The sequence below is a fragment of the Thermobia domestica genome, chromosome 11 (assembly GCF_964235325.1).
Source record: "Thermobia domestica chromosome 11, izTheDome1.hap1.1, whole genome shotgun sequence".
Taxonomy (NCBI): Eukaryota; Metazoa; Arthropoda; class Insecta; order Zygentoma; family Lepismatidae; genus Thermobia; species Thermobia domestica.
In genome coordinates, this window is record NC_137464.1 from 194284456 (window position 1) to 194297276 (window position 12821).

Below are 12821 nucleotides of genomic sequence, written 5' to 3' on the forward strand. Positions count from 1 at the left end.
GTCTGTCATAACTGCAAGAGATCAGACTCTTTTATAGAATATTACAATGTCTCTCAGTCAGAAAGAAAGAAAAAATATATATCTTTGTATTTTTCTGCTGCGTATTCAATTACCACAAACGCGTTCTCTTTTGCTGTCAAACGCAAGACTTTTTTTTCTTAAAAAAAAAAAAGAATGAATGAACATCATTTGTGGAATAATACAGGATTGGATACTCATATTATCTTCCGCACTCATTACCACGAACTCTTGAATTCTCTTCTTTTCGGTGTAATATGATGCACCGTAAAATATATAGCGGTCGTGTCATGTAGTTTGACATGGTGTTTCTTTATTTTTTTTAACTCCTGCGGTTTCACTTTCGTTTCCTTTTTTTATTATTATTAAAATCTGAACCCCAAGGATGATAACTTTTGAATATTCATGATTTTATTATACGCGTTTCATTTCTAAAGATATTGATTCTGGCAGAACTATATGTAGAAAGCTGATGAAAGAATGTTTTATGCAATTTAATTGACTTCAAACACAATGTTGTTTAATACATATACCACCAAAAACGATGGAAAATGATGTCTTCAAAATGTCGATAGGGAGAAAAATAGAGAAGATTAGTTAGAAAGAACAATGAGGAAGTGTTGGAAAAAGTGAGGAAGAGAACAAATACCGGAACTTAATTCCAAAAGATGACACTGAAGTTGTTTTGGACATTGTTTAGTTTATACTCTTGTCGACGTGCTATTAGATTGGTAGGAGGAAAAAAGGGTCCAGAAACAATATCATTTAATATTGAAAGGTAGCATTATAAAGACCCATCCTTACGTAATATACCAGACCTTTCCAGAAGTAGGAACTTCCCTTCTTGTACAGCGAATATTTAAAATTGCGAAAAGAATCCTCCATAGAATGTCGACGCAATACTGTTATATTAATTCATACTTAAAACGTTACGTCTTGAGAATCAAGTAAGATTTCTTTTTCAAATAGCGAAATATTAAATTTCTGAGAAATCGATGAATGGATTGCATGTCTAATATACAAATTTTAAAGTATCTATTGAAGCTTTCCTGGTGACGTATTGTGAACAGGCCTTCTCGGGCTAGCAGCCAGGTAAATACTGTTATATCTTGCGACGTTTCGAGGCCCGAGAAGACCTGTTCACAATACAAATTGTTATCAAAATAATGGAAACACTTGAAAAAATTCAACTTACCTCATTAATAAGACATGGGACAATTATTATACTGCAGAACAATTCTGACATGAAAGTTGTGCCTTTCTTCGTCTAGTGAAGCGCTTAGTTCCGTCAGGGGGGATAGATGAAGATATTTTCTCCGGAGTCTGAGCTTCAGAACCAACCATAGATGTTCAATAATATTGAGGTCTGGAAGTAGAGAGGCCAGGGGAGATGAATTGCCGCATTGTTCTCTTGGACAATTATGTCTTAGGGCTGAAATATCTGGATCATAGGACGCATGCAGTATTCACATAATAGTCTCCTATAGTGTTCACATAATCACTGGCAGTAATTTGTCCTTTGAGCGTAACCACAGAGGTCACACAATAATAGAAAATTGCAGTCTACACCACCACACAGAGCCGCTGTGGGTCGTCATGATTCACGATGTAGACGAGACAGTTCGCAGTATAAACTATTTTGGGTATCCGCCTCACACATAGACGGCTTGTTATTTGAAATACATGAAAGAGCAATCATCGGACCATTTCCAATCACCGGCTGTATAACGTACACTCACGTCCAAAATTATTGTCGCAGGTCTATAAATATGTTGTTGTAGGAATATAATTTGATAACGAATTCGCCCGGCATTTCTTAAAATGTTAGCAAATGTATAATCGGCAAAGACATGTATGTGGCAAATTTCATGTCAAAAGAGCAGTAAATAAGAACAATAAAACGAAAAAATAAAACTTCCTTGTCCATTTAGCAACATTTTGTTTTACTCATTCTAATTTTCGTATTTATAATTCTTTTCCTATGAAATTTACCACAGATCTACACTTCCCGATTATACACATAGTATCAGTATTAAATTTACCTTGCAAAAACATTATCAAATTATATTCTTACAAGAAGACAGCTAAAGATATGTTACAATCATTTTGGACATGAGTGTACATATTTTCGACCATTTTCTTTGATCTAAAGCGTTGTTGGCGGTATTAGGCGATTTCGAAATTGCAACCTGATCATGGATACTAAGATCATTTGGCTGTGTTTTTCACCATAGTCTGTCCTAAGCACAGATTGAGATCCTCATTCATGTTTGCCACTTTGGCGTACGGTCTGTGATGACAATCCTCTTTAATGCTTGATGATCTCTGTTACTCAGACTTCTCTTACGTTCACTCAGGCACTTCGCCGAGATTGTTTTGAATTGAGTTTTGTAAATTGTCAATATATTCGACACTGTTCCTTGTGACATCTAACACACTGACTATCGTAGATACATTTGCGCCATTGTCAATGGGAGAGCATTGAACACATTGCGACAATTGGGATCCAACCTTACACATTAGGTCAACGTTCCATATAGCCTCGGTGCTATAAACAGGACTATCTACTTCAACAAATAAACAAACAAACAAACAAACGAAAACCACCATCTGCCCACTTTCACACCCGTCTTCGTGCTACCTCATTTGACGTACAACATAGATCCACTTAATGCATTATTACGGACGGCTAGTTGCTGCACACGCATCCGCATTGCTACACCTATACATCTTATGTTTCGCTTACTACGGGTGTTTAGGTAACTATCTGTATCTGTCCAGGAGAGAAAGTTCCAAATTTTAATATTTTTTAATGGTAAGTGTCGTCAGGTACGTTATTAAAAAATAAACAATTACTAGTTTTACAAGAAATTTTTGAATTTTTATAAGTTTTTCAAGAAATAAAAGAACAAAATGAACTAATCGAACCTATAAAGTAAGGAAAGTTTAACATTAAAAGAAAACTTGTGTACATAGCCTACTTTTGCACTGAATGTGTAAAACAATATAAGTAGAATCAAACGTTATACGTCTGAGTGGCAGTTAGACGCTAACTTCATATTTCGATATGAAAATATTTAAAATTTAAATACTAATAAAATAAAATAAAATGTCTACAATCAGTTTATATCTGCACAGTAGAGACCTGCACGGGCCGGGCTTGGGCGGGCCGACACTGATTTCTCTTCAGGTCGGGCCGGGCTGGAGCCGATTAATTGCAATTCTTTAATAACTATTGACATTCGTTAAACGATAATTAGAATAAAGGCAAACGTTGAAGAAGTGTGCCCGTGAAAAATGTTACAAAATGAAACTTCGAAAATTTATCGGGCCCGGGCCGGGCTTGGGCCAAGAATTTTAAAATACTTATCGGGCCGGGCCGGGCCGGACTCGGGCCGAAAATTTCCAAAACTGTTTGGGCCCGGGCTGGGCCGGGCCTACGTACATTCGGGCTGGATTGGGCTCGGGCCGAAAAATGCGGCCCGTGCAGGTCTCTACTACACAGTATTATTGATTACAGAGGTTGTTCAGTCTACATTTGACCAATTTCGACTTACCTAAAAATTTAGAAGAATCCATGGCGCCAGGTCCGTAAGTGCTCAATTCCTAACAATAGCCCGACGGCGTAGTTTTCACTGTAATAGGCTTCTCTGAAGAACTGGGAGGGGAATCTTGCCGCATTCCCTTTGCACAGCTTTGCAAAGTCCTTCCACAGTTGTCACACATCGTTTTCCCAAAGCCCGCTTCAGCAATCCAAATCCACAATAGTCCATAGGACTTGCATCTGGATATTTAACAGGTAACTCATTGAAAGGTATCACCTGTATACCACTTGCCTTCTCCATCTCCCTGTAGAATGCGAGGGACGATCGTGAAATATGTGATGAGGCCTTGTGCATGTGAATGCGCACCAGATTGGCGTCATTTCCGTACATTGTTGGAATCTCATGCTCGTAGATCGGCCGCATGATCTGCTCCTGAAAATACTGCGAATTTATTTTGCGGTTTTTCGCCACCCTACGAATCTTCAGTTTACCTCGATAACAGTAGCCAGTAACGACCATGAACCCTTTTGGGAAGTATTTTTTACAGACACGGACCCACCTTCTGAAGTTCTTGGCGCCTTTCTCTCGGTACATGATGCCTCTCGGTTTGCCGCAATCGGAAAGGTAAATCCATGCTTCATCGAGCGTTACGACGTACATCCACCTTTGTTTTGCCAGATGACGTTCATACACCTTCCAGGTGTTACACTTTCGTTCCTTTTGGTGGGCATCCGTGAAAAGATGGCCGCGACCTTTCGTGACTTTTTCCAGCTTGAGTTGATGGTGTAATGTCCGGCTCACAGTCCCCAAAGACACGTCAAGACGATTAGCCATACACCTTTGTGTTGGCGGATTTCCTTGCATTGCCATTTTGCGAAGTTTCCTCTGCATAGGGAAGGTGGCCTTGGTGCATCCCGCTTTCTAGACAACTTCGTTGGTGATCCAAATGGTGGAGCTTCGTTGCCCTTGTACTTTTTAATAACATTTTTATTCCACTTAAACTGATATTGCAACCATTCTTCTTGCACTGTTTTCTAATGACAGAAATACTAAAGTGAGCGTCATAAAGAGCCGCAACATAGCCTTCCCAAAACCGGCTTAGTTTGGGCGGCATTTTGGTCACAGAGTAGAAACCCCATACTTGGAAACAAATTTAACACAACACTCACAACAATGGTCCTGTTTTGTGCGTTATTTTCATCCGCGCGGAAAAACAACTCCGTTACCAGGAAGTCACTGCACAATACTGCAGGACGCCACGAGCCAGGTCGGGTGAGTCCATTCTGCCCGGGAGGGGGAAGGAACGAAATCAGCCAAACGTACGCTGAACAACCTCTGTAACATATATGGAGCATAAGGGTTAAGCTTAAAAGTAATGAATGAATATGTTTCTACTTGCAACTGTCACTTATTTAGATTGGAATCATCTGCTCATATAATTCTGTATATATTAAACCTTATTAATTTTGATAATAAAGTAGTTCTCGTGATTCTGCCCACAGCGTAAAAACTGGATATGTTAATATAATATACGTTTTGTTTATTTTCCTCAGACAATTGTACCGTCTCTTCGATAGTGAAATTTATGTTTTATTTATTTATTGTACTTTTATTTTTTGTAGCTTATATTGGATTGTATTTAGTCTATGGGAGTTTCGTAACTGTACTTTCAGTATAAAGAAAAAACGAAAAAGAAAGGAAAGGATGAAAAAGTGAAATCAAAAAGATATAATAAAAAAATAGTAAAAGTTACAGTAATTCTTGTATCCTATATATATATATATATATATATATATATATATATATATATATATATATATATATATATATATATATATATATATATATATATATATATATACAGGGTGCGGCACGTAAAACCGGCCCGTAAAGTGAACACATAAAATGAAATGTAATGTATTGAATATGATTAACTACAACACATAATGTATTGAATATGACTACTCACCTTCACAGCAGCCTTCACAGCAGGTGCTGAAAGTGTCCTCCGCCCACTTCAACACACATGTGAGCACGATTGAGGAGATTCATATATACCCTTGTCAGTTCTTGTGTTGTAATGCTATTGGTGACATCCTGGATCTTGGTCTTGAGTTCTTCAATTGTGTGTGGATTTGTTTCGTATACTCTTCCCTTTAACAGTTTCCATAAGTAAAAGTCACACGTGGACAAGTCTGGTGACCGAGGAGGCCACAAGCCTTTGCTGATTGTCCTCTCTGGTGTAAACATCTCATGCACAAAGGACAATGATGCAGCTGATGTGTGGCATGTTGCACCGTCCTGCTGAAAGTAACATAACTGACGCTCCTCTTCGGTCAAGTGTGTATAAAACTCCTCCAGGATTCCCATATACACGTCACTGTTCACTGTCGTCTCAAAGAATATGGGCCCAATAACGCCGCCATTTTTCAATCAGTTCCTGAATGGTGCTTTTTGCTGGCACAGAACGTCCTGGAAATTTCTCCTGAAACAAATTCTTTGTTTCCACAAAAGATCCAGTGAGAATGAACCCTTCAACAATGGCAACACGCTCGGGTATCGAATACGGCATTATCACACACTGACACTCACCCGGCTTAACACAACGAGGCCTTTTTCTCAACTGGTTTCGACAAGTTTCACTGGCTGCGGCTGCACGTGACTGCTGCAGGTCACGTAAGTCGACCCGACCTCGACACGCCATCTCTTGGTAGGAAGGTAGATTATTTAAGTGTTGCCAAAAACACAATATACCAGAATATTACGACGGTCCGGTTTTACGTGCCGCACCCTGTATATATATATATATAATTTTTATTGTTTAAAAATAAAATATTTTAAAAAAATTATAAATAAATAAATCACAAGAAAAAAAGCTATATATCGTACAAAATCTATTAAGCTTACCTGGGGGCTGCGGTGGCTCAGTGGTAGAGCGTTCACCTCTGTTGCATGGGGCCCTTGACTCGATCCTAACTCACGCCAAGCGAGCTTTTGTGATGGACAAAGACCGTGTGTGTGGGTTCTCTCGTTTCCTCCCACTTTCTTCATTCCACGATTTCATTCATTTCTCATCATCATCGTCTTCTTTAGCCTAGCCGGCATAAACGTGAGACGTAAAACTTAAAGATTTCATTTCATTTGTTGATCTTATCTGATCTTGGTCTAATCTATGTGGAACTTCAAAATTGAAACCGTGGCAAGGAATGTATACAGTAGAGCATCGTTCATATGCATTAATTCGGACCGAAGGTTATACGCATAATGATTTTTGCGAATAATCAAACATGTGTTTATTTAACAAAGAAAAGCACGTACAGTACAGGTTCTTTTTTCTTACTATATACTGTACTTTATATAAAGAAATAACTATACAATATTATACATACTGTATAAATATATAAAAACAGAATTCATGACAAAATGATTAGATCCCAGCTCGCGCCAAGTGAAGGTTGTGGTGGACAAATACCGTGTGCGTTGGTTTTCTCGGGGTTCTCCCGTTTCCTTCCACTTTTTCATTCCACCAATTCATCAATTTTTCATCATAATCGTCTCCTTTATCCTAGGCGGCATAAACGTGGGACGTAAACCTTAAAAATTTCATTTCATTTCCTGACAGAATAAGAAGAGAAAACACTCCAAATATATATGTCTAAATTACAGTATTGTGTTATTTATGCAGAAAAATAGTCGGATTTTTTTAAATACCAGATTTGGTCACCTTTTTTTAAAAAAAATTGAGTATGCGGATAAACAACGTTCTACTGTAATTATATAATAGAATGCCGTAGAACATCAGTATTACAATGATACTATTCGTGGCGAGGGTGACCAACAAGGGCGCCGATTTCCCTGTAAATTTGGGGGGGGGGACATTCAGATGCAGAAAGTATAGGCCTATACCGTATATGAGGATTTTAAGACAAATTGCATTCAAATTATGCCAAACATTGTATATTCATAAATACAATAGGGGCCCCACATGAGCTTTGGGTGGGGGGCGAACCCTCTGCCCCCCAGGATCGGCGCCCTAGGTAGCCAAATGGATATAATCTGTATATTAAGTAAAATTGCTTCTCGTCAGAAGCGTCTTTTCAGATTTTGTTTTGAGGAAGAGGGCAAAAGACACTCCAATATAAGTGGTATTTCTCGTTTTACATTAATACTAATATACTATATTATTATAATATTGATTAAACTGCATATACACCTCCTACTTAAAGGGGAAGGGAACCCTAAATGACCAGCCTGCTTCTAATACAAGATATTAATGATCGAAATTTTTGTACTGAATAATATGATATCTCAACTGTAAAATACTATAAAAATCGAAGTGGAAATGGCATTGTTACTTATCATTAGGTGATGAAATAAAAATCACAGATCATTGACAGAGGAAGTGAGTGAGATATGGCCGGATGCGGCTGGTGGAAAATGTTTTTATCACGTACTTATTCTGTACATTATACGCAACGCCTGAACTACTAAGTAAGTATAACAGCACCACCAGTAGTAATATTGTAGCGCTCTACAGGTTTTGTGACGCGGCAAATCCCTCAACACATTTTCACCATCATCCGTAGATCTATTATACGAAATACACTCACAGATGTACAGCACACACAAACACACTTACAAACTAACATGAATATCTACATTACAAGTCTAACACGCATACACAGACAACGAAGGCAGCTGTTGCTTATGATAAGAAGTCACCCTCATACTGTGTTCTTGCTCACCATGCGCTGTGCTTGGAGAGTGTTCGTTTAAACAAGTGAAGGAAAACCTTTATCTCGTATCTGTTGTGTACTTAATTGCAGTATATAGACGGGAGGGTTAATTGCAATACCATTTACGTTAGATTCCGCGCGCGTGTGTGTATATGTATTTTAAAAACCTGTGCATGTGAAGTGTTTGCATTGAAGCAGAATTACTTTCCTTTTTTAACTTACTAAGAGAAAAGTGTGGTTATATTCAGTGTTTTCAATATCATTTGCATTAACTGAATCAGCAATTGTGCCTGGTTACATTTTTCTTTAGAGTCACTTCCGTGGCAAAACTTATACTAGCAGGTAAAGTAACTTACATTAATATATGCATGCAGAGTGATTGTATATTTCCCTCAGGACATTCAATACAAGCAGGGGTGAACGTGGATCTGAAAAGGTGGGGAGACGGTAGGTAGTGGTATGACGCCATACCGTTCTCCCTGCCGTTCTTTGCCCATTGTATTTTTTTTAAGAACTGAAGGGACGCCATACATATTCTTTCGAGGTGGGGGAGCGCGGTGGCTCAGTGGTAGAGCGTTCACCTCTGGTGCTTGGGGTCGCGGGTTCGATCCCAGCCCCCGCCAAGTGAACTTTGTGGTGGACAAACACCGTGCTCGTGGGTTCTTTCGGGGTACTCCCGTTTCCTCCCACTTTATTCATTTCTCTCATCATCACCGTCTCTTTTAGCCTAACAGGCATAACCGTGGGACGTAAAACTCAAAGATTTCATTTCATTTATCTTTCGAGGTGGGGGGACGGTCTCCCCACGTCCTCCCTCACTTTTACTCTTGACTACAAGGAGATTAAAAGTAGTACTGCAAAAATACTGATAGTACTCATGCAAAATGAAATGAAATCTTTGAGTTTTACGTTTTACGGACGTTTTACTCATGGAGTACGATCGGACATACGGCCTCGGGGAGGAATTTTGTATCTCTTGGAACGAACCGTATACTTTCCCTACCTTCCGGGCCATCCCTTAAAATCATTATTATTTGGCTAATTCCTTTTAAAAACGTAATTATTTGTATTTAGTTCATTGATGTACTAAAACTGAAAATCTTATTAAATCGTTTACCCAATCTTGCACAAATAAGATCTCCAGTATTACTTAGGTCACAAAATATAGCTGAGGAAGCGACAGCGAGCAAAAGGGCTTAGAAGCCCCGCAGGGCTCGTTGTTTTCTACTTCTATCACAATTTAGACTAAAACAAGGTACTTGGTTCTGGAGCCAAGAAACGAGTTGAGGGGAGATACTAAAGGCCATCCCATCATTTAGAAGGAGAGTCTACTAAAAGAAAAAAGGGGGGACTGTGCTTCAGTGGTAGAACGTTCACCTGGTGCGTGGAGTCTCAGGTTGGATCCCAGCTCGTGCCAAGTAAACTATAATGGAAAAACATCGTGTGCGTGGGTTTTCTCGGGGCTCTCCTGTTTCCTCTCACTTTCGTTATTCCACCATTTCATTCATTTCTCATCATCATTGTCTCCTTTAGCCTACCCGACATAATCATAGGAAGTAAAACACTTTCTACTCGCAAAAAATAAACCAAAAGGCACGTGTTAAAATATAAATAAGTAAATAAACAAAAGATTGTAATTTTTTTCATTTCAGATTGATTGATTTTTTTCGTTCTTGATTTAATTTTTAAAAATAATAAAAATAATTAATCGTATGTTATGGGGCACTTTGGCTCAGTGGCATAGCATTCACTCTCGTGCAAGGGTCAGCTGGTTCGATACCAGTCCATGGTGAGTTTATGGTGAACATTATCTTGTCCATGGGCATTCTCTTGGTTCTCCTATTTCCTCCTACCTTCTCATTCCACCGATTTTTTCGTAATCTTTCACTTTCATTAATCATTCATGTCCTTCAGCCTAAAGAATATAATCATTCAGACATAGAAAACTAGAAATTTGCGAACTCACACTTGAGATGTCGGTCATGGTTTCTGGTTTCTTGCTGTTTAGATGTTGAGTACCCGTACGTATTATAACAAGACATAGAATTTTCCTGTTACACAATTAATATATACGTGTCACTTAAATTATTCATCTCTATATTTGTATATACTGGAATCTCAAATACGGTGTATCAGAATGACGCTTGGATTTCTCCGGGGGTAAAAGTGCGGGGAACGCGGGTGACATCGTCCCCGCACCTCGAAGAAATACGTACGACGTCCCTCCAGTTCTTAAAAAAATACAACGGGCAAAGATAGGCAGGGGGAACTGCGTAACGTCACGCCGCTACCTACCGTCCCCCTACCTTTTCAGATCCATTTTCACCCTGGATTTCTCAATAAAAGATGAGAAATTGGGTTTTATAACTTTTATTACAAAATAGATTATTATGAAATAATGGAATTGTAAATATGGGAGATCGAGAAAATAAGAATAAAATAACGAATTTAACTAATTGACGATCAGCTGGTTGACCTGAACGGTCGCGGCTAGAACGGCAGTTCTTCTAGCTGAAGGCTAATCTCGGAACTTAATGAAGTAAATAAACATGCCAATGCAAGGCTTATGTGTGTGGGGATTTTAATAGAGTATTTAGCTTCTATTTTCTTCAAATATGAACCTTAGAGAACATAAGATCGTATTTTACTTACGTACATGGGCTGACCAAACCAGCAGACCACAAGCTTGTAGAACTGGTCAGGCACTTTCACTAACGTTACATTAATGACGCACTAACTGATTGGTAATGCTTGATGTTGACCGTCGAAGTCCTGGAATCGAATTCTCGAGAGATCATCTCGCTTCGCTGTTGCGCAGTCGTGCAGTCACTGAAGTTCTGGTCGCTGGTCTGGGGCATGTCCGGCATGCATGTGGGGGAAAGATGCCCCAGTTTCGCAATTTTTCAAAATGTGTTCATAAATATCATAGAAACAGGCAATTATTATTTTGTATCACTAATATTACTAACTGTAATTTCTTCTGTCTATCTATCTAATTATAAAGAAAATTTTCAACAAAATGACAAATACTCTCCATGTATATTTTCTAAATCCGTTTCTAAACAATGGATAAAAATAAAAGAGAAAGGAGAATTGTGAATGAAAATATTATCATTTGTTCATATTTTTCAAACTTGAATTCTTGTGACCACAATTACTGCAGTGACATGCAGTGAACCTACAGTTTAAATCCAAACCACCATAATCGTTCAAATTTTTCAAGGCATTCACATCGGGAATCGAACCCGGGACTTCGGGCACCAAAGGGACATGTACTAGCTACTAGACCAGAGGGAGAGGACAACTTTTTTTAATAGGCGCTATGTAAAAACCTGCTCCCTGAAAAAAGTAATGCATCCCCTTATAACAACTTGCTAGCTACAACACTGGTACAGCTATAATGATATCTGATGAATTAGTGGGAATGCTCTTCATTTTGCATTGAAGGAATAATTGATTAACCCAGAGATTTATCTTTTCGAAATAATTCAACCAAATAAAGCAACTTGTGACAAATCAAATGTGTCGCAGGACCCCTTCCCTATGATATTTTTTTAAGATTTTGAACAACACTCATACATATTCAGCTAACACAAATGGCTTAAAACTCAATCCATGCTCATTCTTTTGATTCAGTCGTACATATTATGTGTCGTATATATTATGTGAAGTTCATTCAGTCCAATATTGCTCATGTAAGGAGTGAAAAGAATAAAGTTTATAAATAGAATATTACATCATTGAAAGCAGCAACCCAGCCAGGAGACCAATCCCTTGCTCCAAACAGGAATTTCCCGTTTGCTTCTGAGTGAACAATTAATTACAGGTTACTACAGAACAATTAGTGGTTCATATTCAAACCAAACATTGTTTAAAACATAACGAACGTACTGATCCTTGCAACACGTCATAAATTGATTGTCCCGAACAGAAATCTTAAACTTTTAGTGGGACATCTTTGCTTCGATTTCACTGAGGCAACTTTTCCAATTTTGAAGCAAAGACACAACAGTCAATCACGTGACATACCCGTGAATGCGGAAACACAACAAAGCATATTAGCATTTGTAAAAGACTGAAGTTCTTAAGCAATTATGTTTTATTCATTACTTTTTAACTACCATCAAGAACATTATTACATTCCACTCTCTAAAATTATAAACACTGAAATAAGAGCAGCTTAGCTTTGTGAACAGGCCTGAACAAAAGAAGCGGTGGCTCAGTGGTAGATCGTTCACCTCCGGTTCTTGGGGTCCCTGGTTCGATCCCAGCTCGCGCCGTGTGGACTTTGTGGTGGACAAACACCGTGCTCGTGGGTTTTCTCGGGGTTCTCCTGTTTCCTCCCACTTTCTTCATTCCACCATTTCACTCATCTCTCATCATCACCGTCTCCTTTAGCCTAACCGGCATAATCGTGGGACGTAAATTTCATTTTTACTAATTCTTATTCATAATTACGGAAAATTATTGTAATTGGTCGCTTTTTGTGATAAAGTTTAGTTCTAGATTCTAGACAGTGGTT

At 38.5% G+C, this 12821-nt stretch overlaps 1 long non-coding RNA gene across 6 annotated transcripts in view; it reads right to left on the bottom strand.

The window, feature by feature from the left end:
• LOC145663719 (uncharacterized) overlaps nt 1-11127 on the bottom strand; it is a 74369-nt gene extending 63242 nt beyond the window's left edge. For 2 of the 6 annotated variants that reach the window (XR_014127252.1, XR_014127248.1), the window contains exon 1: nt 10952-11127. This is a non-coding gene — a long non-coding RNA (uncharacterized LOC145663719). Of the gene's footprint in view, nt 1-8202; nt 8395-10951 lie in introns of those variants that run through there. The other 4 variants (XR_014127254.1, XR_014127247.1, XR_014127249.1 and 1 more) reach the window with 4 other exon arrangements.
• Between the last annotated feature and the right edge of the window lie 1694 nt (nt 11128-12821).